This window comes from Macaca mulatta, chromosome 11, assembly GCF_049350105.2.
Source record: "Macaca mulatta isolate MMU2019108-1 chromosome 11, T2T-MMU8v2.0, whole genome shotgun sequence".
NCBI classification, from domain to species: Eukaryota; Metazoa; Chordata; class Mammalia; order Primates; family Cercopithecidae; genus Macaca; species Macaca mulatta.
The window spans coordinates 137,339,320-137,366,360 of record NC_133416.1 but is presented as its reverse complement, the minus strand read 5'-3'; the positions used below and the strand labels follow the sequence as shown (position 1 = coordinate 137,366,360).

Here is a 27,041-nt window from a genome sequence, read left to right as displayed (position 1 = left end):
TCATTCTAGCCTCTGAATTATGAAAAATGACAATTTCTCTCTTATGAATTGTCATCTTATGGCATGACACACACAGCCACATGGCTGACTAATTTTATAAAACAAGCAAATCATACAAAAAAAGCTGCACTGCTATTTTCTAGGCTGCCCTCCTCTGAGGATTTGCAGTTTGTCACAGTGAGATTAATTTATGTGGCCAGGCTGGTTGCAGTCCTGGTTGGTAGGATAGAGGCATTTATGTTTGGAGGGCAGCTTGTACCTGGTACAGAAAGGGGTGGACAACCAGGATTTTGAGAACCTGAGCCTTGTACTCTCTAGCCAGTTTGTAGACCCAAGTCTTCTGGGTTGCTGACTTATCCAGTCTGGGATTCTCAGAACATTAGTTGGCTTTACCAGATGAAAATCCATGATTTGGAATTAGTTCTTAGAGACATTCAGAGCATGAATCAATTCAAACTGGGAGTTTTCTGGCCACAAATTGATATAAAAAAGAAAATAATATAGTTATTTTTTCTAACTATTTTCTGCCTTCCCTGTGGGAAGATCCACCCCTGCCTCACTGATGACAAGCATGGGCATGTTAATTTCTTTGGCCAATGAAACCTGAGCAGACATAGGTATACCACGTGCAAGGAGGCATTGAGAACCATGCTGTGGCTCTACCCTGCTCCCTTCAAAAGGCTGCTTCAATCTGAGCCCCAGATTGAAGAACACTGAGGAAGGACTGTTGCTGACTCTTGAGGGGTGTGTCCTATGAAAGAGAAATGCATATCCGTTAATCAGATTTTTGGTGCTATTTGTTAGTGCAGCATAACCTAGCTTTAGCTGACTGGTACAAAGCCCCATAGCTCTGCAGTCATGCTTCCTAACAACAAAAATAACCAGATGCGTGATAGAGGCTAAGGCTTCTCTTCCTGATCACTGGCTATGATTCAAAAGTGAGAGGTTGACTTGCCCTTTACCTCAGTATTTTCCCTTTTCCTCCGTTTATAGGACCTGCATATAGTCTGGGAAGACAGAAGGTGAGATGAACTCTTCAATGTTGTCTACAATCCTTTTCTTCAGCAACTAGATCTCAGTTTGAAACTCAAAAACTAAGAATGTAAATATGTATACACACACATGCATATATGTATATGCTAAAATAAGTGTGTATTATTTCTATAATTATTTTCTAGCCAAATTTTAGTTTTGTGCCATAAGACAATAATAAATCCTAGCAGAATAGGTAGGAAACATATTTTCTGGATTGTCCCATGCTGGGTTCTTTGTCTCAGCACTGACAAACAGCTTGAGTTTGTGTTGTTTCAGTGCTTCTGCTGCACACCATGGGGTTCCACTCTTGCAATGCATTTCTCTGATTCAGCTCTAACTGATGGGAATAGACATACTTCATGTTGTCATCACACTCATCAGACTCCCAGTCATGGGCATATTCATCCTTATCCTCAGCAGCCCAGTCTTCAGAGGAAAGTACTTGAACTCCTCATCTTCCCCCAGGAAACTCAAGTCTCCTGGCAGCTTTTTCTCTAACATCTTAGTGCTCTACCCAAACTACCTTGACCGGAGGAGGAAGAGGAGCTCTCATTTTTTCTCTCAGCAGCTACCACCATGGATGCTGAATCTGAGGACAGAGCCAGAATCACTTGTCGTTTAAAATGCTCAGAAAAAAATAAACTTTTAAAGAAGAAACAAAAGCTAGCCATGTGTCTCTGTTATTTATTTCTGTTGTAATACTCCGCCTACCTAAGGTGATCGATGACTTATATTCACTCTCTGAAAACATGAGGGTCTCAGGATAAACAAGGAAAAAAAATAAAAATATTATCCTCCATCAGAAACAGCTACCAGCTATGCTGTCTACTCTTTTTACAATACAGCTCAGGTGAATGGTACCTGGAAATACAGTGTACATTTCTGTCTCCCTAAATATCTTGAAGCTAACGGTGACCTAGAACAGGAGTCAGTAAACTATGAACAGACCAAATCTGGTCTGTTGCCTGTTTGTGTAAATAAAGTTTTATTGGCACTCAGCCATGCCCATTTGTTTAATGTCTATGGCTGCTCGGGTGCCACAATGGTCAGATTGAATCTGTGTGACAGAGTCCATATGGTCCTAAAGCCTAAGCATTGACTTTCTGGCTCTTTAGAGAAAAAGTTTGCTGACGCCTGCCTCAGAAGAAACTTCACTGGCTGGTGTTCTCTATTTGGGGCAGAGTATAGCCACTAAGTGTCACAGAACATGATACACTGCACAGCCTCTGCCTTCAATTCAGCCAGCCCCCATTAGCTTGTGAGTTGCCACCTGTCACTGCAAATATCAAAACTTCTCCATCATCTGTGCAACAAATAGGCTGAAAAGATGAGGCCAGGGCCAGCCATTTATTGGCTTATTAAGCCCTCCAGGAAGAAAGCACTTGGGACTTTCTGTTCTCTCAGGAGCTTTATGATTTCTGTGAAGCTTTTTATCATTACCTGGATGAGCCTTTCCTAGAGTACCTATAAGCCTCTTCTCCTAATACGCTTTTCTCAAAAGAATGATTAAAGAAAAATACTGTGGTTGCACAAAGACGGTTACATCAGTAGCTGCTTTTTCGGTGGGAAAGGGGGAAGTAGGTAAGCAATGCAGTGGAATTATGAACCCAGTGTGATCTTGTAAATGTTAACCAACATTATCCTCTCCCCCAACATGGCTGCCCATCCCCTCCCTTCACCCCCCAGTGACAGTCCGTACCCTCTCCTCACTAACAAGTTGTCCATACTCTCCCTTCACCCAACATGGCCACTCATGTCCTCTCCTCAGCTAACGTGGTTGTCCATACCCTCTCCTCACTCAACGTGGCATTTTTTTTTTGCCCTCCCCCAAACCTAGGGTGGAGTGGACCCTCAGTGCCTTGACTTTATGTATGTGTTTGAATGAAGAGGCTTTACCACCTCTACCTGCTGATAAAAAACCTTGCACTGGAGGAAAATTTTGTGTGTGTGTGTGTGTATGTGTGTGTTGGTGTGTGTGCATGCACATGTGTTTAGGATAGTGGAGAATGAAATTGATTTCTTACCTCTTCTTGTTTTGTGTAATTTTTTACCCAAATAATATGATTTTAGCTGCAGTACTTAAGGCACTCAAGGGCACCTCAGTGGTAGCCCAGGGGCCACCTGGTGTTAGTGTCCTTAGGTGACATGCTTTGGAGAAGTTCGGGGGCAGGCAGTTGTGGTTGGAGGCCAGCCATAGAGAGGGGGCTCCAAATTGTTGTTCCCAACCAAACATCAGAATCAGGGGCTGAGACCCTGAGGTTAGAGCCATGGCCCAGAAAGAAAAGATCAGCAGGGAGAGAAGGAAAAGTAGAAGAGGATCTGGGAGACTTCCAGGGACAGGAGGCAGCTTATTTATGATCTTGGTAGTGCTGCATGCTGCTTGTAAAAGCAAATGAAAAGGCTTGTTATTGACAAGTTTCTGAGGTCCTGGTGAATCTTTAACAGCTTAAGAAAACAAAACAAAAAGATACAACACATGGGAAAGAAGCAACAATACCTATATATTTATCTTAATGGAACCTAGCATCTGTCTTTTAAAATAATTCATAAGGCTCATTTATAAATGCTCAATGAGAAATGGAACCATAAGCTTCACATCCAAGAGCCACAGGAAAAGATTCCTTTCTACCCTAAATCTGCAGCTTCCAGAGAGAAGAGATGTTGTAACTATCAGCACAGCTCTACATCTTAAAAATGCACATGAGAACCGTCTGTGTGGCTAGTGAATATAAGTCCAGATTTCACTGATTCTGGCACCTTGAAAAAAGTGCTGACTTCACAGAGACCTTTCCACTTCTACCCCTAAATAAGCTGTGCCACTCAGATAGTTCGATCAGATCTGCTAATATCCCATAAACCATATTTACTGATCAGCACATTCTCTCAGTAGCAAAGCCATAGAATGTCAGTCACAATGTAGACTGATAAGCCCAGGTTTGAACTGGTTAGATCATTGAACTGAGACATCCTAATGGGACCACTTATGCTGTCTTAGTCTGTTCATGTAGATAAAACAACCAAATACCAGAGATTGAGTAATTCATAAGCAATGGAAATTTATTTCTTATGGTTCTGGAGATTGGGAAGTCCAAAATCAAGGCACCAGGATTGGTTTCTGATGAGGGCTGCTCTCTGCTTCCACAATGGTGCCTTGTTTCTGCATCCTTACATGACAGAAGAGCAGAAGGGCAAAGGGCCTCACTAGTTTCCTCCAGCCCTGTTATAAGGGCATTCATCTCATTTACAAAGGCTCCACCCTCATGACCTAATCACCTCCCAAAGACACAATCTCTTGATACCATCATCTTGGGGTTTAAGTTGCAACATATGAAATTTGGAGGGACACATACATTCAAAGCATAGCATACGCAATGGCTTCATAGCCATGACTGTTAAGCCCCTCTCCCTCCATTCTCCCCTGCTACCAAATGGTGGGGAGATCAAACCATCTCTTATCTCTGGACTCTGCTATGACCATTGTTCCAGCAGAGTCTAGAGAACAGAGACTCTCCTGTTATGCTCACTGGAGAACAAGGGTCATAGGTTTGAGGCATTTATGTTTGGAGGGCAGCTTGTACATGACACACAAAGGGGTGGGCAACCAAGATTTTGAGAACCTGAGCCTTGTACTCTCTAACTAGGATGTAGACCCAAGTCTTCTGGGTTGCTGACTTTTGAACGATGGTCATAGGATAGAGGCATTTACTATCTATTATTTGACCATTGTTCTCCAATTAGAGAATAACAACAACACAACAGCGGCAACGAAAGGGAGCAAGCTTTAACTACGACATAGTTCTATCTCCCTGAAGTTTTCCTCAGCCAACCTTTTTGGGACCTGACTTCTATTTGGAAGGGGTATCTGCATTTGACACGAAGTCTGGTGTTTGTACAGGTAGGACCTCATGGTAAATATAGATTCTGAGAAGCTCTGAGTTAATGGCCCTCTCCAAGGTAATTAAAGTGAGTTTTTTAGAGGACTAATCTTTTTCCTGAATTTATTTTCCTACTTTTGATTTCTCCTTTTCGGATTTCCTATTTTTATCTATTCTGTTTATGTTGTGTGAAATATTGTTATGTTTAGTATATTGATTTTTTTTTCTTCATGCTATTTTCTATCGTTTTATACTTGGCATTATTTTTCATCTGGTTGATGGGGTGGGGGGTGTCTACGCAACTGGCATTAATTCAAAGAAGAAATGTAGCAGCATAAAAAAGAGTTTGAACCTTAGAAGCTGGGCTCTAAGAGGAATTGAGCTATAAGATGAACACAATAAATGACATCCTGAGTTCCTTCTACCAAGACTAGAAAGTATTTCCCTGAAATAGAATGGGATAAAGGAGAAAAGACCAAAGAGATGTGACAAGGGAGAGATGGTTTTGAGAACCACAGTCAACACCACTTCATAGGCAGGGCTACACACAGCCTCCCTAGGAAGCCCGCTCTCTACCAGGCATCCACACAGCCATCACCCTTGCTGTCCTTCCTCCAATCCATCACTTAATGGCCACTCCACAGCAATGACATCAATCTGTCTCCTAACGACTCAAGTTACACTGTGGACGAAACTTCCCCTGGCTGGTGCCAGGATGTAACTAAACTCTCAGGGAAGGAGGACAGGATCCTGGCCACTTAGGGAGAAGACATTATGGAGGAAAGGAGAGTCCTGGACCTATAGTGGAGACACTTTATACTCTGCAGAGTGTAGCTGTAGAGAGGCAGGTATCATCACTAGAGGAAAGCAGGGTGTCACACCAAGGCGATCCTCACTTCAGCCTCGACAGCTTGCATTTTAGCTGTATCCAAAACTACCGTGAGGGGCAAAAAGTGGAATCAGCCAATCAGCCACGATGCAATGCAGCATAAGTCTCAAACTAAAGCTTCTGGGCTGAATAATGAGACGTGGAGTTGTCGTTTATTTGGCCTGTACTGTATTTTCACATTTTTAAATTCACTGTTAGCATTTTGAAACTATATGGTCTTGCATAACAGTTGCAACTTTTTGGCTTTGGAAAACATTGGAAGATCAGAGAACATTTGGCTCCTGTCCCTGGATGGTAACAGTGGGCTGGAGCTGGGTCCAGAAAGTCCTGTAACATCTTAAACCTTCTAAGTTTATGCATTCATGGATTTTCCTAGCCCCTGTAGGCATTCAGGTTTGCTGTCGTGTAATGATTAGAGAAGAGGGAAAGCCCTGGCTCTGTTTTGATCACTATTATTGAACTAATTGCTTAGTTTGCTAAATTCCAGGTGTTATCAATATAGCTAATTGCCTGTCATCTTGGTTCTAAATAAAGTGATCAGTGTATTGGACCAGGACTGACCGGAATTCTGAGAGTTTTCAGTCTTCTATTCTGCAGTCATTTCCATGCTTCTACTTCTCACAATTCTGAGAGGTCAATGAAAAGTTCTTCTTCCCACCCACTTTTTTTTTCTTCTACATTTTATTTTCATCCCTGTGAAATAGACAGAGTGCTACACTGAACATCCAAATACTCTCCATCTAGATTCAACAATTGTTACATTTTTGCCATGTTTACTTCTTGTCTTCCTCTCTCTAATTTCTTGCTGATGTTGAGACACTTGAAAGTGACCTGAAGACATCAAGACACAGGGTGCCTTGTCTCTTAATTGTTCAGAAACGTCTCCTAAAAATAGTAATGAGTATTTTCCAAGCATAACTGTAATACATGATATTATCACTTGTTACCAGAATAGCAGTAATTCCATAATATCTTCTATTATCTAGTCTATATTTAAATTTCCCCAAATACCCGCAAAGAATCTTTTAGAGGGCTAAAAGTTGTCTTGAACTAATTCCCTATCCTCTCAATTTTTAATTTGTCATTTAAATTCATAAATGATTAGCCTGAGAACTGAACACACACTGCAAAGTTCTTCAGAACAATCTCCGCTCCTTCCCTCAGGTCAAGACTTGAAACCCTGGTTTTCCAGATGCAATTTCTGCAAGGCAGTGTACTGCAAAACTCAGCACTTGAATTTTGTTTTATTATGGTCATGGGATGTATGGGTCAGAAATTTGGATGGGGCTCCTTAGGGGTGGCTTTTCTCTACTCCATGATGTCCTGGGCCTCAACTGGGAAGACTTCCAGCTAGGAACTGAAATTATCAAGTCATCTGAAGGCCCCTTCACTCTCATGTCTGTTGCCTAAGCTGGGAACACGTACACAGGGCTTCCCCACAGCATGGCGGCCTTAAGTCAGATGAGACTTGGGCAGGACAGCCAAGGGTGCCTTGGCACTTTGATTATCAAATGGTCATGTCCTGTATTTTCCATTCGTTTGTTACCTTTTCAGAGAGGACCATTTTTCTTTTACCTCTGATAGAATTAAAGTCATCTTCCCATGAAGTCTGTCTATCTCCCATTTTATTTCCCCCTTCTTTGATGCACACTATCTTTTAAAAAGCTCTTGTAAGTTCTGAATACATAAGCTAGCACTGATTTTTTCCACTTTCACCTGATTCCATTTAACTGATGATGAGAGTCTTAGGTGTGAATAGAGTCTATGGCATCCCTGTGTAACTCTATCCACCTATGAAACTGTGAGTCCTCTCAACTGCAACTCAAATGTGGAGGAATTTATTCATGCAAATATCCAATAGACAATCTAAATACATTCATGGATTCAGCCTTCTCTTCCCGCCCCCCAACCATTTCTTAGAAGGCTATGCCCTGGGTAATTGGTAACCACAAAACTTTCTACCATCATTAAAGTCGATTTGGTGTTAGCAGTCAGTGAGTTTTCCTGTGGGCAGATTTCTCAATAGGTTTCAAGACTTTGGAAGTAAACACATTAGCAAACTACAACTACTCTTTGGGTGAGTGCATCTCCCACTGGTGATTAATAAAGAATTTCTGTGCATTACTTTTCTAAAGAGTTAGTGTTCTGGAATAGACAGCAAAGGCATAATTAAAGACGGTAGCATCACAGTCGCTAATAACCTCAAGAGGAGTCTGCCGTTCTGTGTTTTCTGTAACTGAGCACGTAGTTAATGTTTGTGTGCCATTTGTCTGACAGTATTTCAGCTCATTGACTTCATGGAGTCTTCTGGATTTGTGGTTAGCTTTCATATGCTTTTGGCCTTTGAGGGGGAAAAAGAACACAATTCCACTGCGATCACATACATGGAGGGAAAATTTGCAGAGTACAGGATAAGTATCTTTTATCCAAAATGCTTGGGGCTGGAAGTGTTTCAGGTTTTGGGATTAGAGATATTCAACCTGTGCTTGGGTTTGTTTTTTTCCATATGAGTGATATTTCAAAGTGACCATACCAAAAGTCGTCAAGAAAACTAGAGTGATACGTAGTAGTATGATTTTTTGCCATATGATTGGTACTCTGGAGACATTCTCAAAGTTTGGGCCTTGGTGGTGGAAGTGAAGTAATTATTTCATGAAATCTTTCAAAATAAACAGAAGTACAGCAAAATGCACAGAGAAAAGTATTTGTTTTCTGTGTCCTGCCTCTGACAAAATATAGGGACCATTGGGGAGAGAATGGTGTTAATGAAATCAAACTGAGATTAACCTAACTAAAAAGACACTCAGCAAAGATGACAGTAATGTTCAGCTGAGATGTACATCTTTGTTTTTAATTATCCATTAATGAATTCAGGATTTAATTTACAGGGGGAGGAGGGAAACGCCAGCCAATTCCAGTAACTAGAAGCTGGTTGATCACTAAGCTGATATTTGTGTTTCTACCAAGTAATAGTAAGCTTCATTTCTATTTTCATTAGAATGTTTACAGAAAAGATTCCCCACACTTTTACGAGTTGTGTTTAAATCACTAGCCTTCCTCCTGCAAAGGAAATAAATGCCAATTGAGTTTCCACCTCAGAAGTTGTCTTTTTCTTCAGAACATGATTTCTTTAAAAACACAAAGGAAAAAAAAATCGAAAAAAGTGAGACGAGTTTATTTTCTTTCTGGTCTTTTCTTTCTCCCCATTCTCCAAAGTCATTTTGAACCTCATCCAGCCATCCCCAAACTCTTAAGTGAAATTCCTTGGAAATCCTTAATGATTTAGATACTTTATTCTCTCTCCTGGGACTTCATTTAAAAACGTCCCAGGCCTCCTTTTCTGAATATTACAGGGTCTCAGAGAATGAGCCAAACAAATTAGCTATCCTGGCTTCTAGTCGATATTGAGTTGAGGGTCCATTGTTGATCTTCCTTTGAAGATCCTGGCCTTCTACCATCTCCCACAGAGCATGGGGGGCTAGCAGGAGGAGGAAATGTTTGCATCCGGTGGCTCTGGCCAAGCAGAATTCACGGACCAGCCCCTTTTCTTGGTTTCTAGAGCAGTTGAGCTTCAGGTACATTTTCTGCCGCTGCCGTCTTCTGCAGTATGTTCTTGAGGCTTTTGCACCTGCCCTCAAGGCTTGTTTCTTATTCAGGTGTGGCACGTGGTGCCAAAGACACTTATTTTTCCAAATACTTGCAGCTTTTTAAAACATACATATGCAGCGGCTCCTCAGATTTCGGCTATTATGAGCTTGAAAGCAACGTGCTGTTTGGATTCAAATTACTGAGACAGGAATGTGTCACCGACTTCACACACACACCCATAAAAGCACATTTTTTTTTTTTTGCAATTTTCAGGATATTCAAAGAAAGGGAAAAAACGTGATGCGTGTGTGTGTGTGTGTGTGTGTGTGTGTGTGTGTGTGTTTCTCTTCATGACACATTTCTCTCCCTTCCTCCTATTTTGATTTCCGTCACTTAATTTCTTAAATTGGCTGAGCTAGAAGGAGTTTACAGGGACCGGATTTGGCAGTGGAGAACTGTTTTGCACTACAAAAGCAGAACCACTCCACTAAGCAAAATGACCACAGGAAGAAGAAAAATCTTCCTTTGCAAAAAATATTGCTCAGTGGGTCAGGGCTATTGGTTGGAGTGGAACCGAGCAGAGCTGTTTGTGGCCAGCAAGCGTCCAGTGACCCTTACATGCCCTGGGGAGCTGCCCACACTCAGAACCATCGTATACTTCAGCAGTTATTTTCCCCAGCAGCTGGGCTTCTTTCTAGTTAGCCACCTCATGTCCAAGCCTGACCTCAATTTCAGCTCACCTGAGAAGATGAATAGGCTCCTTCACCCTCAGCTGATGGCTGGACCCAACCTTTGCGCCCAGGATGGAGCACACTAGAGGCACAGGTCAAGAAGCAGAAAAAGGCTGGCTGGGCACAGAGGCCAGATATGCAGCCTTGTTCATAATTGGCCAGGGACAAAACCGGCTTGGCATTGCCTGTCTTCTCCAGACCTTGTGAAATAAATAACTCCACGATAAAGCAGCACATTTTGCCAGTTGAGGGATTAACTCAAGAGGAGAGAAGAAGCAATGAGTGTCCAGCTCAAGAGGGCTGTGGCACCTGCCAAAATGACTCCTTTGGATTTTGGTGGAGTGGAAGCCAGTGTGTAATTATTTTCTGAACCAAGCCCTGAGAGAGCTAAAAGAACGACAGTAAGAATCTTTGTTCTGCAGGCTCTGAGGTGAAAGCCTTCTACAAGAAGAGTTCATGATTTACAGAAACAGCTAAAGAGGAATAATTTAAGAATTTGTGATCCATATGGTTTACAATTTGTTAATCTTGGTATTCATTGAGGAAATTTAAGAAATTCTTGTTCAGCTGTGGGTGCTTTTCTGGTTTGGGGATTCAGCAGTGAACCAGGCTCCTCCTCGTGTAGGTTACCCCTCTGGAGCTACATGGACCAAGAGTGGGGTCCTGTTCCTGAAGGGGAGATGGAGGCTGAGAAGGGAGGAGCTAACTGATGTACATTACTGCAACATTCTCCTTTTCTGTACCTGTTTCTCCCCATTCATTTGTATCTTAATTTGCATCCTCATTCCCAATTCCATTCCTATCTCCATCTTTAACTCATGGATAGTTTGAATATGGAATAAAGTAGCTACTTCATCTGATAGTTGGGTAGAAAAACAGCAACAGCAATAAACCAGGTTCCTGAAGACCTGCCACTAAAGTATGCTCCTCCCCAGGGTATAAGACAATCTTGTCTCTATGCTGTTCCCCGTTCCTCCTTGCCTTTTCCTGCAGCTTCCATCAGCACTATGCAAGTCACCAACTCACATTCAATCACTGTCCTTTCAGCCAGTAAAGCTACTGAACGTTTTTGTCTCTCACCCATAATTGAGCGACCGTGGTGTGGTCAACTGATCTGCTCGCATAATGATAGATCGGTCCCATTTGCCTGTCTCCTGGGTTGTGAGGACAACCTATTTTTGCCCACCTGCATCCATTCAATTTCTTTCAGTAGTAACACTCCAATTTATCTTTTGAAGAATGAGCTCTTCCTTATTGCATGTGGTCTTGTGTGGGGGATGGTTGGTCAAAGATCCTAGTACTCCCTCACCAAAAGTGAACCTATAATTCATTCTAGTCTTGTCAACTCTTTCTCAACTTTGAGTCTTTAGCAGAGAGTCTTTAGCAGAGTGATGCAAGAATGGCAAACAGACTCATTCCAGTGGCCACATCCTAAGAAGATGGCCAGTTGTTTCCTTAGCCCTTGTGCTCTTTGAAACTGTGTTCTTAAGCTTTTTAACTATTCAGCTACTTTATTACCCCTGGCCACGAACTGGTATTGGTCCATGGCCTGCTAGGAACTGGGCCACACAGCAGGAGATGAGTGGTGGGCGAATGAGCATTATTGCCTGAGCTCTGTCTCCTATCAGATCAGTGGCAGCATTACATTCTCATAGGACCACAAACCCTACTGTGAACTGCACATGTGAGGGATTGAGGTTGCGTGCTGCTTGTGAGAATCTAATGCCTCTAATGATCTATCACTGTCTCCCATCACCCCTAGATGGGACTGTCTATTTGTAGGAAAACAAGCTCAGGGTTCCCGCTCTTTCTACATGATGGTGAGTTGTATAATCATCTCATCATATATTACAATGTAAGAGTAATAGAAATAAAATACACAATAAATATAATGTGCTTGAATCATCCTGAAACTATCCCTGTTGCCCTGGTCCATGGAAAAACTGTCTTCTATGAAACTGGTCCCTTGGTGCCAAAAAGGTTGGGGACCACTGTTCTATGTTCTCTCCTTGCTTGAGTTAGCCCAAATCAGTTTCTCTGGTTTGCCACTGAAGAATGGATACAAGAGGTCTTCCCAGAGGACTATTGCATCTTTCAGTCTTTGGTAGGAGTCACAAATAGAGAACTGTTTAAAGTTTAGGAAAAGACAAACTCATGTACTGACTGATCATTCATAGCATGATGAATGAACAAAAGTGAGTTGAGTATGACCATGCCTGTCCCTCGAGTTGGCTACACTCCTGCATGTGCTGGGATGCTGATAGCATGGACTCCTAGGGCATCCTCTGGGTTCTGTTTTTAAATTTGGCTCTCACTGAGTCTTGTCCATCATGGACAGACTCAAGAGAAAGACACATTTGGATGGTCTCTGTTTCACTTGCTCCTCTCTTGGCTGGTTACAAGGTCATGGTCCTTCAAAACCACATACTTACTGGGAAGAAAATACCTGCCACTCTGGTAGTTTTCAGTAATGGCTCATTCATGCATTCATTCAACATACACTCATTGAGCACCTATTGTTTAGTCAGAACCATTGTATACTTCAGCAGTTATTTTCCCCAGCAGCTGGGCTTCTTTCTAGTTAGCCACCTCGTGTCCAAGCCTGACCTCAATTTCAGCTCACCTGAGAATATGAATAGGCTCCTTCACCCTCAGCTGATGGCTGGACCCAACCTTTGCACCCAGGATGGAGCACACTAGAGGCACAGGCCAAGAAGCAGAACAAGGCTGTCTGGGCACAGAGGCCAGATATGCAGTCTGGTTCATAATTGGCCAGGGACAAAACCAGCCATCTCACCTTTTTCTGAGCATCTCACCTAGAGTAAGGCTCTCATTACCATTTGATGGTTTAAAAATCTTTTACATGAAATATATTAAAAACAATTTTTTTTCCTCCAAGACTTAACGTATGGGTCTTCTAGAGCTGCCGTAAGAAAATACCACAGACTGGGCAGCTTAAACACCAGAACTTTGTTTTCTCACAGTTCTGGAGGCTGGACATCCAAGGTGAAGGTGTCAGCAGGTTTGGTTTCTCCCAAGGCCTCTCTCCATGGCTTGCATATGGCCGCCCTTTGCTGTGTCCTCACATGGTCTTTCCACTGTGCATGTGCACCCTGGGTGTCTCTTCCTCTTATCAAGGCAGCTGTCCTACCAGATTAGGGCCCCAACCTTATGACTTCACTTAACCTCAACTACTTCCTTACAGACCCTGTCTCCAAATGCAGTCACACTGGGGATTATGGCCTTGGCATCTGAGTTTGGGTGGGACACGAGACATGATTTATGCCATCACCTGGCCCTCACCCATGGTTCCCCTATGTGGTAAATGGCATCATAAGCCTCTTCATTGCTAAGGTGTTACTCGGGAGTTTTCTGTGACCCTTCTCTTCCCTGACACCAACAACCAAACTAGCACAAGTCCCATAGGCTTTGTCTCAGAAATCTAACCTTAACTACCCAATTCTTTCCATCTTCACTGCTAACCACTCTTTCCTAAGTGCCCATCTCTCACCTGGGCAAATTCACCAGCCTCCTGATTCTATGAATGTTCCACACAATCCAGTTTTCACATAGAGCCAGAGTAGTTATTTGACCTTGAAACACAAATCATGTCTCTGCCATCCTTGGGGGGCAGCCCATTTTACTTAGTCAAACCATCTGACTCCTCATGATCCCCTGCATGACCCCACATGGATCTGGCTTCTCTCTACCTCTAGATTTTACCTCTTTCACTCTCCAGTCTGTACACTAACATCTGTTCTGTCTCAGGACCCTTTTGTTGGCTGCTTCTTTTGTCTAGAAAATTGTTTCCCCCATCTCTGCCCCCACCTTCTTTCTGTATCCCTCTTCCCTTTTATTCTCCAGGTGCCATGCTAGTCAGGGTACCATGGTGAACAAGATGGATGCATTTATTTCTCAAGAGCTTGCAGTCTTATCGATCTAGCATGAGACAGCCAGTATCCAAATACACCTGTTGAAACCCACCACAACACAAACTGCCATTAATGCTACGTGGAAAAGTATCAATATGTACCAGAGCCTATAACACAGGGAGCTGGTCCATCCTGAGTAGTCAGGGTAGATTTTCTGAATAAGAAACGTTGGACTAGAGAACCGAAGAATGACTAAGAGCAAGACAGAAGAGGATATTCATTCAGGCACAAAGGAAAAATGAGACTGGTGACCCATCACTAGGAAAGAACAAAGACAATGTTGAGGGTCCTCGCATGATTTGAAGCTGGGGCTAAGGATTTGGGTTGTAATTTTAAAAGCAGTGGGCAGCGATGCATAGATTCTGAGCAGGGAATGGATGAGATCAGAAATTAGTAATTCCAGGCAATCTAGACTTTTATGTAAGGATATGAATCATCAGAGATCTATCAAGCATAAGATCTGGAAGAACCTTTTACTGTCAGTTCATTTCACAGATGAGCTGGGTTATGCCCAAGGCCAGGTAACTTATTAATGACAGTCAGGACACAATCCTTTAAGAATCCTACACAAAGGGCATAGTCTTCCCACGGCACCATCTTGATTCGATTTTACTCAACACCAGGCAGGAAAGAAGACTATTTAGCAAAATGCTGATAATTATGTTAAATAATGACACATGGTATATTTATCTAAAATGCTGAAGAGAGTGCATATTAGTAGCCCTTTACAAATCTTTGGTTTATAGAGGTGAGTTTGATTTCTAATGCCTGGGAGTTTGGGTGCCCTGTTGGAGAGTATATTACACCAACACAACAGAGAGGTGATGTGTCACTGCTGTGAATTCTGCAGAGCAATCTCCAGAGTCATGTCCCACCTTGGCTCTGTATAAAGCTCTTTCTTCATGCATCCATCATTCTTTCAAAATGTCCAAAAATCCAAATCCTGTGTTTTGTATTTGGACAACTAAAAAAGTGTCCATTTAACATTGGGTTTTCTCAATTACCCCATTAAGAAGTAGGCAAAATCAATGAATAGACATTTCTCAAAAAAAGACACACAAATGGCCAAAAAGCATAGAAAAAAATGCTCAACATCACTAACCATTTGAGAAATGCAAATTAAAACCCCATGAAATATCATCTTATACTAGTCAGAATGACTATCATTAAAAAGTCAAAAATAACAGATGTTGGCAAGATGCAGAGAAAAGTAGTGCTTATATGCTGTTGGTGAGAATTAAAATTAATGCAACCTCTATGGAAAACAGTATGGAAATTTCTCAACTAAAAATAGAACTTTACCATTCGATCCAACAATCCCACTATTGAGCATCCACCCAAAGGAAAAAAGTCATTATATAAAAAAAGATACTCACATTTGTATGTTTATCTCAGCACTATTCACAATAGCAGAAACATGGAATCAACCTAAGTCTCCATCAGCAGATAACTGGATAAAGAAAATGTAGTGTATATATACAATGGAATCCAGTCATAAAAAGGAATAAAATCATGTCTTTTGCAGCAAGGTGAATGGAACTGAAGGTCATTATCCTAAGTGAAACAACTCTGGAAGGCAAATACCCCATGTTCTCACTACATGTAGGAACTAAATAATGTGTACAGATGGACATAGAGAATAAAATAATAGTCATTGGAAACTTGGAAGGGTGCGGGGATGGAAGGAGAGTGAGGGATGAGAAATTACTTAATGAGTATGATATATATTATTCAGATGATAGATGCACTAAAAGCCCAAACTTCACCACTATGTAATATAGCCAGGTAACAAAATTGTAATTGTACCCCTTAAATTTATACCCCAAAATAGGTTTTCTAGGACAATGGCACAGTGGGCAGGAAGATAATGTTGCAGGGCAGATTCTCAGAGCCATCAGATGATTGCTGGTCACAGGGCTTGTCTCTGGCATTCACAGATACTTAGAAGAATGAGAAAATGAAAGGTGAAGAAAGTACTTATGAAAGACGCAAATCTGTACGTCAAGATACAATCTCATCACATAGGCACAAAAGCTCTTTCTTCCTTTCATGAGGCAACAAGATTTGTCATACCTAAAATTCCATTTCATCCAAGTTGTCAAATGTATGTGTGTAGAGTTGTCTGCAGTGTTTTCTCATAACCCTTTTGATGTGTTCAGAATCTGTAGTTTTAGTCCCTGTTTTATTCCTGATATTGGTGAATTTTGTCTTCTCTCTCAGTTTTCCCTGCCAGTTTTCCTAGAAGTTTGTCACACTTATTGATTGTTTCAAAGAACCAGCTCTTAGTTTTATTGATTTTCACTATTTTTTTTTTAATTTTATTTTTGTTTTCCATTTCTTTTATTTCTTCTCTTTATTATTTTATTCTGCATGATGTAGCTTTACGTTGTTCTACTTTTTTTAGGATATCGAAGTGGAAACTTAGATTACAGATTTTAGAATTTTTCTCTTCTATAATGTAAAATATTTAGTGCTATAAATTTTATTCACAGCACTGCTTTAACTTCATGCCACACATTCTGGTATGTTTGTTTTCACTTCATTCAGTCCAATGTGTTTTTTGATAGTCTTTGAGATTTTCTCAGTGTGTTTATTTTCAAGTGTGTAGAGAATTTCCCATTACCTTTCTGTTGTTGATTTCTAGTTTGATTCCACTGTTCTCAGAAAATGCAGTTGTATGATTTCAATTCTTTGAAATTTGTTGAGGTTTGTTTTATGTCCCAGAAAATGGCCTATCTCGGTATTTGTTTGGTGGGCACTTGAAAACAACATGCATTCTGCTGTTGTTTGGTGGTGTATCCTACAAATGTCACTTAGATCCAATTGGTTGATGAGGTTGTTGAGTTCTTCTACATCTTTTCTGGTTTTCTGCCTAGTTTTTCAATCAGTTATTTAGAGAAGTTGTTGAAGTCTCCAAGTATAATTGTTGTTTTGTCTATTTCTCCTTTTAATTCTATTGGTTTTTGTTTCACTTGTATTGCAGCTGTGTTGTTTGATGCATGAACATTTAGGATTACCATATCTGCTTGGAGGGTTGATGATTTTATCATTATATAATGTCTCTCTCTGTCTCTTGAAAATTTCTTTTCCCCTGAGTCTACTTTATATGATATTAATATAGGCACACCTGCTTCCTTTTGATTAATGTTTCTTTAGAATATCATTTGTCATTCTTTATTTTCAACCTACCTATGTAGTTATAATTGCAATAAATTTCTTATAGACAGCGTATCATTGGGCCATTTTAATAAATCAATTCTGTTAATTTGTCTTTAATTGTTTTTCATTTCAATAGCTTTTAGGGTACAAGTGATTTTTGGTTACATGTATGAATTACATAATGGCAAATTCTGTGTGCCTGTCACCTGAGTAGTGCTCACTGTACCCAATAGGTAATTTTTTATCCTGTACTCCAATCCCACTCTCCCAACCTTCTGAATCTCCAAAGTCCATTATATCAATTTGTATGCCTTTGAATACTCATCTGCTAACTCATCTTTTACTGATGTTAAGGCTTAAGTCTTTCATTTTATTTTTTGTTTTCTGTTTGTAATATCTGGGTTTTTTTGTTTGTTTCTCTTGTCTCCTTTTTACTGACTTCCTGTGAATTACCTCAATATGTTTTAGAATTCTGTTTTGATTTCTCTATAGTGTTTTTGAGTGTATTGCACTGTGTAGACTTTAGCAGTTGCTCCAGGTATTTTATTTTATATATATAACTTGCCAATAAGTCTACTGGTTTTACCCATTCGAGTCAACCTTACTTCCCTTTATGTTCTTCATGTTCTTCATGTCCTTTACCCTCGCACATTCTTATATAATTATCTTAAATATTCCTCTATATGTGGTGAGAACCATGTCAGTGTTACAATTTTTGCTTCATTTATCAAATATAATTTAGAAAACTCAGGAGAAGGAAAGCAAATTATACATACCCATTTTTTCTTCTTTCCATTGTTCTTTCTTCCTCTCTGATGTTCCAAGATCCCTTCTGTTATCACTTTCTGTTAAGATAACTTCCATTAGTCATTCTTTTAGGACACCTTTGCAGGCAACAGATTCACTTAGTTTTGCATCCTCTGTGAATGTCTTGATTTTCCTTCATTTGTGAAAGATATTTCAAATGGATAGAGAATCCTGAGTTGACAGTTACTTTCTTTCAGCCTTTGATAAAGGTTTTGCTACTTTCTTCTGGCCTCCATGGTTTCTAGTGAGAAATCTTCTTTTATTCAAATTGTTTTCTCCCTATATGTAAGGTATTATTTCTCTCTCACTGCTTTCTAGATTTTTTCTCTTTCATTTTCAGAAGTTTGACTATACTGCATTTGGGGATGAAATTCTTTAGATTGTCCTGTTTGGGGTCAACTGAGTTATGAACCTGTTGGTTTCCCTCCCTCCGTCCCTCCCTCCCTCCCTCCCTCCCTTCCTTCCTTCCTTCCTTCCTTCCTTCCTTCCTTCCTTCCTTCCTTCCTTCCTTCCTTCCTTCCTTCTTTCCTTCCGCCAAATTTGGGAGCCTTTTGAGCCATTTTTTCTTAAAGTACCTTTTCACCCTCACCATTTTTCTTTTCCCCTCTGAGACTCCAAAGACACAAATGTTAAACCTCTTGGTATAGTCCCAGTGTGTCTCTGGTCTCACATTAAAGAAAATCAGTCTATTTTCTCTCTGAACAGGTTGAGCAATTTCTGTTGTTCTGTCTTATATAACAGTTAATTGATTTTTTCCTCTGTCACCTCTATTTTGCTGTCGAGCCTATTCATTGAGCTGTTTATTTCAGTTATTTTTAAGTTCTGAAATTTCTATTTGGTTCTTCTTTATATCTTCTACTTATTTGCTGATATTTTATATTTCTTTGCTGAAGTTTCTATTTCTCATTTGCTTCAAGTGTGCTTTCAATCACTTATTAAAGTAATCTCAGGATAGCTGTTTTAAAATCCTAGCCATATAATTCTGTGTATCATCTACATGTTGGCATCAATTAGTTGCTGTTTCTCATTCAAGTTGATAGTTCCCTGATTCTTAGTATAATGAAGGACTTTCAAAATTGAAACCTGCTCACTTTAGACATTGTGCGACAGGACTCTGGATATTATTTTAATCTTGTTTCAGCAGCTTTCTCTGATGTCATTCTGGTTTGAGGGATGGAGGAGAACAGTGCTGCCTCATTCCTATCCAGGTTCCTCACCCTGTCTCCTTTGACCCCTGAGGGAGGGGCTCCTCATTGCTACTGGGTGAGGGTGGGGGTTCAGACTCTCTAGGGCTCCACTGACAGCACCACACTTGCTGGAAGGGGATAGTGGGCCTTGCTGCTGCTCCTCATCTGTGCCCCACTGACACCATGGGAAGGCCAGTCTCCTTCACCCTGACTAGTGGAGAAGGTCGAGGCTCAATCTTGACTGGCAGTGGTAGAATGGGCCATCATTTTTTCTGCGGTATGTGGCTGAAGCAGCATGATAATTATCTAAAACTTTTCTGTCTGGCTAGTCTGTTTCTTTTCTGATGTTTGGGATAAAAAGAGCAGGCTTAGGGCCTTTTTCGTCTGCATCCATTGGCATTTCTGAAGCATCAGCATCTCTAGCACTCAATTTAGATTACATGAGGCAAAAATAAAACCAGTATCTCACCATCCTATTGTTCCTTGGGTCCTATTTGCTTTACAGGTAATGCAAAGCATGGATGTTAGCTCTACTTAGCAGGAGGAATAGGGAAAAGTACATCTACTCCAGCTTTCAGGTGTGGAAGTCTAGAATTCTAACATTCAGACAATACCAGGTGGATTGAATGAAACTTTCTCATGGCCTGACTTGTCCACATTTCTCTGGCCTCAACACTGATTATGTCATTATTATATTACCTAGCCTTCCTTCCTGCTCCATGACTTACTTTATATAATTTAGGAAAAACAAAAACAAAAACAAATGCATAGTCTATATTTACTTTAATGGACTTGAGACTGTTAGATTATTTTCTCAAACCGTCCCTTCCAATCTCTCTTCCCAAGTTACCTGCTTATCTGAGGCCACTCTAATTTCTGCTCTTGTCTTTTTAGGTTGCTGGTGGTGGCGTTTGGAATTAGAACTCCATAGGCACAAAATGGAAACACTTTTCCCTCCCCCAGATCACAGATAAGCTGCCAGTCCTGTCACCAGCCTCTGCAGGAGTTTGGGAGGCTGCAAATCTTGGAAACAGCTATCTCAGTGTTGCTGGTGCCTGTAAATATGGCAGAAGGCCTCCAGCTACAAAGTTTGTTTAAAGCCTTTTTATTTAACAAAGTTTATTTAAAAACCCAAGCATGTTCTTTTGTTGTGTGGAGCTGTCTGCTTCTTTGAGACAACTTTGAAATTAGATGCATCCAGGCAAAAGGGAGACATAAACCTTGTGCCCATAGCTGGACTCAACCCTGGGAAGCCTGGGGAGTGAGCTGTACTTTTTGATCTTTTCTAGGTTTACTCCTGAATTTTGCATTCATCAGTGTCCTAGAAGAACATGGAAGGCATATGACATAGATAGCCACTGGGGTGGACAGGAGTCTAGATATCCATTGGGGTGGACAGCAGCAAGAGAAAACAAGGGCATGCATGATGCAGTACTCTGTGGGCCTTAACACTGGGGAGCCATTACTATCTTAGACCTGAAGAGGCAAAGAAGGAGGTGGTTGCCAGGGCCCAGAGAGTGGAGCTGTAGGGAGGGCCTCTCTCTGGCTACCACCGGCCAAGTCTGACAGGAAGCCAGAGGCCATAGGAGCCCTTGGGTGCAATTGGTAATGGTGTGGAGGAAGGCAGGGAAGAGTTGAGAGGAGACCTGGAGAGGCAGTGATGTCCAGCACTGCTCGTACCCTGACACAGACGAAGAGCCCCCAGTGGCTTCTTATCTCATGTGAAGTAGACCCCAGGGTCAGAATGGCCCCCAGGCCTCGTGCATGTGGCCTCCGTGGTCTTCCTGACCTCATCTCTCATGCATTTATCCTGCTCATTCTATTCCAGGCAAACCGGCCCCGTTGTTCCTGGAAAACATCGGCAGGTCTCCAACTGAGCGCCTTCTCATTTGCTATTTTTTCTAGCTCAGTGGTTCTCAACCACAGGAGATTTTGCCTCCCGGGGGACATTCTGCAATGTCTGGAGATATTTTTGTCACAATGGGGGAGAGGTGCTATGGCACTTAGTGGGTAGAAGACAGGGACGCTGCTGGATATCTTACAGTACCCAGGACAGCTTCCTCACACAGTGCTGGGTTTGAAAAGCTCTGTATCTATCTGCAAGTCCATCCCTCCAGTTTCTACATGCTGTCTTCTGCATCAATATATGGTTTTTGTTTGAATGTCTCCCTCTTAGTAGGCCCTTTCCTGACCATCCTATCTAAGGCCAGGATCCACCCTCATCTCAACACTCCTTGTCCCCCTTTTCCAATATATTTTTCTACATAACACCACCTTCTAACATACTGGGACATCTTTTTGTTTAGTCTTATTTTATTTTTAATTGACACATAATAATTGTACCCCAGCCTCTGGTAAATACTACTCTGCTGTCTACTTCTATGAAATCAACTTTTTTAGATTCCGTGTATGAGTGAAATCATGCGGTATTTGTCTTTCTGTGCCTGGCTTGTTCCACTTAACATAATGTCCTCAGGCTCATCATCCATGTTGTTGCAAATGATGGGATTTCCTTTATCTTCATGGCTGAATAGTATTCCATAGGGTCCATAGAACACATTTTAAAACTTTTAAGTTTAGGGGTACATGTGCAGGTTTGTAAGTTGTGTCAAGCGGGTTTGTTGTACAGATTATTTCATCATCCAGGTATTAAGCCTAGTACCCATTAATTATTTTTCCTGATCTTCTCCCTCTTTCCACCCTCCACCTTCCAGTAGGCTCCAGTGTGTGCTGTTCCCCTCTATATGTCCATGTCTTCTAGCATTTAGCTCCCACTTATAAGTGAGAACATGTGGTATTTGGTTTTCTGTTCCTGCATTAGTTTGCTCAGGATAATGGCCTCCAGCTCCATCCAAGTCCCTGCAAAGGACACAATAGCAAAGGCATGGAATCAACCTAAATGCTCATCCGTGATAGACTGGATAAAGAAAATGTGGTCCATATATACTATGGAATAGTACGCAGCTATACCACATTTTTAAAACCCATTCATGCATTGATGGACGCTTAGGTTGATTTTATATCTTGGCTATTGTGAATAGTGCTGCAATAAACATGGGAGTGCAGACATCTCTTCAACATCCTAATTTCATTACCTTTGGGTATATACCTGGTAGTAGGATTGCTGGGTCATATGTTCTATTTTTAAGTCTTTTAGGAACCTCGGTAACATTGGCCATAATGGCTGTACTAAGTTACATTCCCATCAACAGCGCAAAAGAGTTCCACTTTCTCCACGTCCTTAGCAGCATTTGTCATTTTTTTCTTTTGGATAATACCTATTCTAACTGGGATGAGCTGATATTTCATTGTGGTTTTGATCTACATTTCCCTGATGGTTAGCGGTGTTTAGCCTTTTTAAAGATGCTTGTTGGCCATTTGTAAATCTTCTTTTGAGAAATGTCTATTCAGGTCTTTTGTCCATTTTTAACTAGCATGTTTGTTTTCGTTGTGGTTGAGTTGTTTGAGTTCCTTTTCTATTCTGTATATTAACTCCATGCCAGATGCAAAGGTTGCAAATGTTTTCTCCCTTCTGCAGGTTGACTTTTTACCCTGTTGTTTCCTTTGCTGTGCAGAAGCTTTTTAGTTTGACATAATACCATTTGTTTATTTTTGCTTTTGTTGACTGTGCTTTCAAGTTCTTATCCAAAAAATCTTTGCCTAGGCCAATGTATGGCATGTTTTTATTAATATTAGAAGAACATGTCCATGGGACATAGACTTTTGTCCATTTTGTGCACTGCCATTTCCCTCATGTGTGGAGAAGTGCCAGGTATATGGCAGGTACTTGATAAATATTTCTTGGATGATAAAATACATTTTTACACAGAAAAGTTTGTCACCTCTATCTTCACTTCTTATTTTTAGAATTGAATCTGGGCTTCACTTTCGCCTGTCCAAAATGGCCAGCTGTTACCTGCAAACCAAGTGAAGAAACAGTGCATTCTACTGATGAGTTCTGTTTAGATCCATGGAGTGAATACGACAAAGTGCAGGTACCTTTCTTAAAGAACATCTTCTTTTTGCATCATCACTGTACTTTTTCAGAAAACAAAATGAAATGGAAACCCCTTTATGCCTGTTTTGTGGAAGCTATAGGACCTTGTCTAGCTCTGCAATATCTCCTTGAGGATCTCAGAGCAGAACTGCTTTGAATGTTCTAGGTGGTAGCCCTCAGTTATTTTATAAGTAAGATGAGGCTCATGTTTCCCTTTTTATTTTAAAGTCTGAGGTTCATCTTCCTCAGGATATTCAGCCTCTGTGGTTCATTTAACTCACACAACACACTAACTGTATATCTTTAGAGAACATATAATAATATGCCAGTGCTACTGTTTTATTTCACCACTGTAATTCTCTTTTCTTCCATTTGTAAAAAAATGCACACATGAACACATTCCAAAGACGATGGAATTCCATTTATATCCAGCTCATCCATTATTGGCATAATTTATATTTCAGAAAGTAATTTATTGTTTCTCTGAAGAAAGTTCAATATTTGAAATCAGTTATCTTACGATGAATAAAATAAAAGTTTAAAGCCAATTTAACCTTTCCATTACCTGCAGTGCAGCCAAGGCAATTAAGAAGCTTCTTTCAGATTAAAGTCGAACTTACAATAATTGAATGGATTTCATTCTAAACCTACCTTCTTCGACATTACCTTAATGTTCAATTTCTCATTACGTAGACGTGGATCCCAGCCCATTTCCCCACAAGGCAGGGAGGTGTAGGCTTATTTCCAAGAGAAGCTCTAAATGTGACCATCTCAAGACAACAAAGTAACATGAGGAGCTCTGTTCTCTTGATATTTAGTAAAAACCACAGGGAAAATTAAAGCCAACTAATCCTGGCCTTGTTATCAATAGTCTCGCCAGCGCTGCTGCCCGACCATGCCCATCTTCTCAGCGATAAATCGACTCGTTCTCCCCAGGGGAGGTGGTGCTCATTTTCTTAGTCTGTGCTGGGCTCATAGGCTGACTTGAAAGGTATCATCAGTGGGGTCAGGACATCTAAATAACTAGATAGAATAATTTTATTCATTCACTAAATACCACCAGCCTCATGGTGCTATGGCGCACGCAGGGAGGCAGAGATCAAACAACCAATAACAAAAACATATGTACATTTGCAACTATGTTTTTCATACCATGAGTCATGAAACCAATGGACTGCAGCCAATATTTTAGAGGCAAATGAAAGAGAGTAAAATAGAATGCCAAATATCACCACATTGTTTGACATAAAACCAGCACGGATACATACCTATATCAGTCAGCATAAGATAGGTTATGCTGTGGTAACAAATAATCCCCATATCTCAGTAGCTTAAAAACACCTTTTCATGGCTGGTGTGTGCTGCATGTTTGTAACTGATCAGCAGGGCTTGCTCTCCTCATCAGTGTCACTCAGGACCCAGGTTGAGGGAGCCTGAGATACCACCTCAAAAGAGTTGCCAGTTGCCTGCAGAAAAACAGGACTGGAGAGTCTCACTGGCGCCTGTGCTGGGTGAGATCTAATCATGCTTGGATCCACTTGTACATGAAGAAGTTGCAAAATGCAATCCTACGATGTGCCTAAAAGGCACACCTTTCTGAGAGATGACTGTAAAATACATTTCTTTTATAGTTAGGAAAGTTTGGTGACGACCACTCAAGATAATTTTAATGTTTCATTCCAGCAAAGCAACAGAAAGTCATTTTTAATAATAAGCCCTGCCTTTCATACACTGCTCCTCAGGCTGATCCTGCCTGCAGGACCCATGCTCTCAGCATCACAGCACCCCTGACTGGAGCTCACTTTGGTCTCCACTCAACACCAGTGCATGTTCGTCGTGCCACTGCTGAGGCGGAATAGCCAACAAGATGCTGTGTCCAGTAATGTGCAAGTGACTATCCTTCAGTGAGGAAGCAGCTGAGATACCTCCTGTGACATGACATGTGTCTCGGTGCTTTCTGACCACTAAAGATGCTGCCGGTGATAACAAAAATGAGTTTGCTTGAGGATGGACCTTTGACGCATTAATATCTCACCATAACCACCCAACTCAACTACCCCCAATATTGCTTAGAGAGGAACCATGAATTATTTCACCTCCTTAAAAAATCCTTCCAAGAGTGTGTAGAGAGGCTGCTGTGAAAGGTGAGAGGAGCTGACATTGAACGCTTATGGTGGAAGCAAAGCCAGTTATTCTCCAAGACCTTTTAGGACACCATTATAAGCTTCAAGATGGTCCACCAAGCTCCACTAACCTGGCTGCAGTGAAGTGAATGGTTTAGTAGTGTGTCCAGAAGCCACTTTGAATTTCTCATCTGCCTACTTACCTGCTTGCAGCTGACCCTGGAGAATACAAGCTTTTACTTCTTTTGTGCCTTCTAACTTTTGTGCAAATTCCCCTTTTTAACACACCTGAACTGTGCCTGGAAAGGGATCCTGGGACATGAGGTTCTCAACCTTGGAAGGGTGGTGGGCTGAGTTGACAACAGACCCTCCAGCATGATGGTCCATTAGATAATGACTTATCTCATAGTAGATCACATTGTAAGTTTAACAACATGCAGAGTTCCCAGCTTCATAGAATCACCATTTTGACTTCCATAAATGTAAAAGAAAAATATTACTGCTACTTGACTGGACAGTCATTACAATGTTTTATAAATAGAAGCCAACCATAAGAAATAACTGCAATGAGCGCCAATTCCTTCTAGGTGTGTGCTGCTGTATGCCAAGGCTGTGAGTCCAACTCCTGGCCCTGCTGTGCTAGAAGGGAGGTGAGTGAGAGTGTGAGCAGCACAACCATGCCAGTGCCCAAAGAGACTCTGACCTCGGAGAGTTTACAAAGGAGAAATGTTCTCACTGTGGGATCTAATTCCTCCACAGAGAATCAGAGGACCGTAGCTCCTGCTTGGGAGCAGCACTGTCACAATCTTTCCTGTGACGTTCAGGGAGAAAAAGAAGCTGTCGGAAGCCAAAGAGAAGCCTTTCTGCATGACCTCCTGTGATCAGGAAGGGAAAGGGCTCTGAAGAAATATCGAGCGACGTGATGGGGGTTGGGGAGGAGTTTCTCTTTTTGTTTCCTTACATAAGTAGAGCAGAGCTGGGTGGATCACCCTGAAACTCCTTGGAGCTGAGTTACTGTGTCAGGAATTCAGACTGGGATGAACGGCCTGGCTGGTTTCCAGCAGAGAGAACTCACCATCGTGACGGGGTTTCTACCACCCTCTCCCAGCCTTCCTGCCTTCCCTGCTCCCTGCTACCTCTCTTTCCTCTTGGAGCTTTCAGTGGACATTTACAATATTGAGTCTGTCTCCTCCTTCCTCTGTTAGCAGCCAGCCTGGCTGCTGCAGGCCTCCTGGGGCACAGTAAGTTGCTGAACAAAACCTCATTTTCAACAACTCCATTAAAATCCTGGAAAACAGAGGGGATGCTTTCCATCCCCAGCTCATTCTAATGCTTCCCAGGGCCACTCTAGGGTGAGAGCACTCAGTTATTAAAGGAGATTAGAGCTGATGGGTCTGTCTGAATGCTGCTCCGGTGCCTCCCTGAGGCCCGAGATCTAGATGGAAAGGAGCCAGCAAAACCCTTTCTCTTCGCCTGGGCTTTCTTGGGAAAAAAACAAAGAAAGGCCCTTTGGTGTAAAGTCGGTGGGAATTCTCTGGTTGACCTCTTGGTGTTGGTCTCTCTTACAACACTCAATAAAATAAGGGCTGGGCCTTTCTTCTCAGCTCTTATTCCAGTGAAATTTCATTCCTTTACTTTCTGTGAAGGGCTCAGATATCAAGAAATAACAAATGTCTTAAAGCCACTTTCCTGCAACTTTCACATATCCATCTGTGTCT

The 27,041-nt window shown here is 41.4% G+C and overlaps 1 long non-coding RNA gene across 1 annotated transcript in view; it reads left to right on the top strand.

Annotated features, from left to right (window-relative positions):
- Positions 1-26,026, top strand: part of LOC144332721 (uncharacterized) — a 44,260-nt gene extending 18,234 nt beyond the window's left edge. Inside the window, exons 2-3 of the long non-coding RNA XR_013400749.1 lie at positions 23,071-23,198; positions 25,911-26,026. This is a non-coding gene — a long non-coding RNA (uncharacterized LOC144332721). The remainder of the gene's footprint in view (positions 1-23,070; positions 23,199-25,910) is intronic.
- Positions 26,027-27,041: the final 1,015 nt, after the last annotated feature.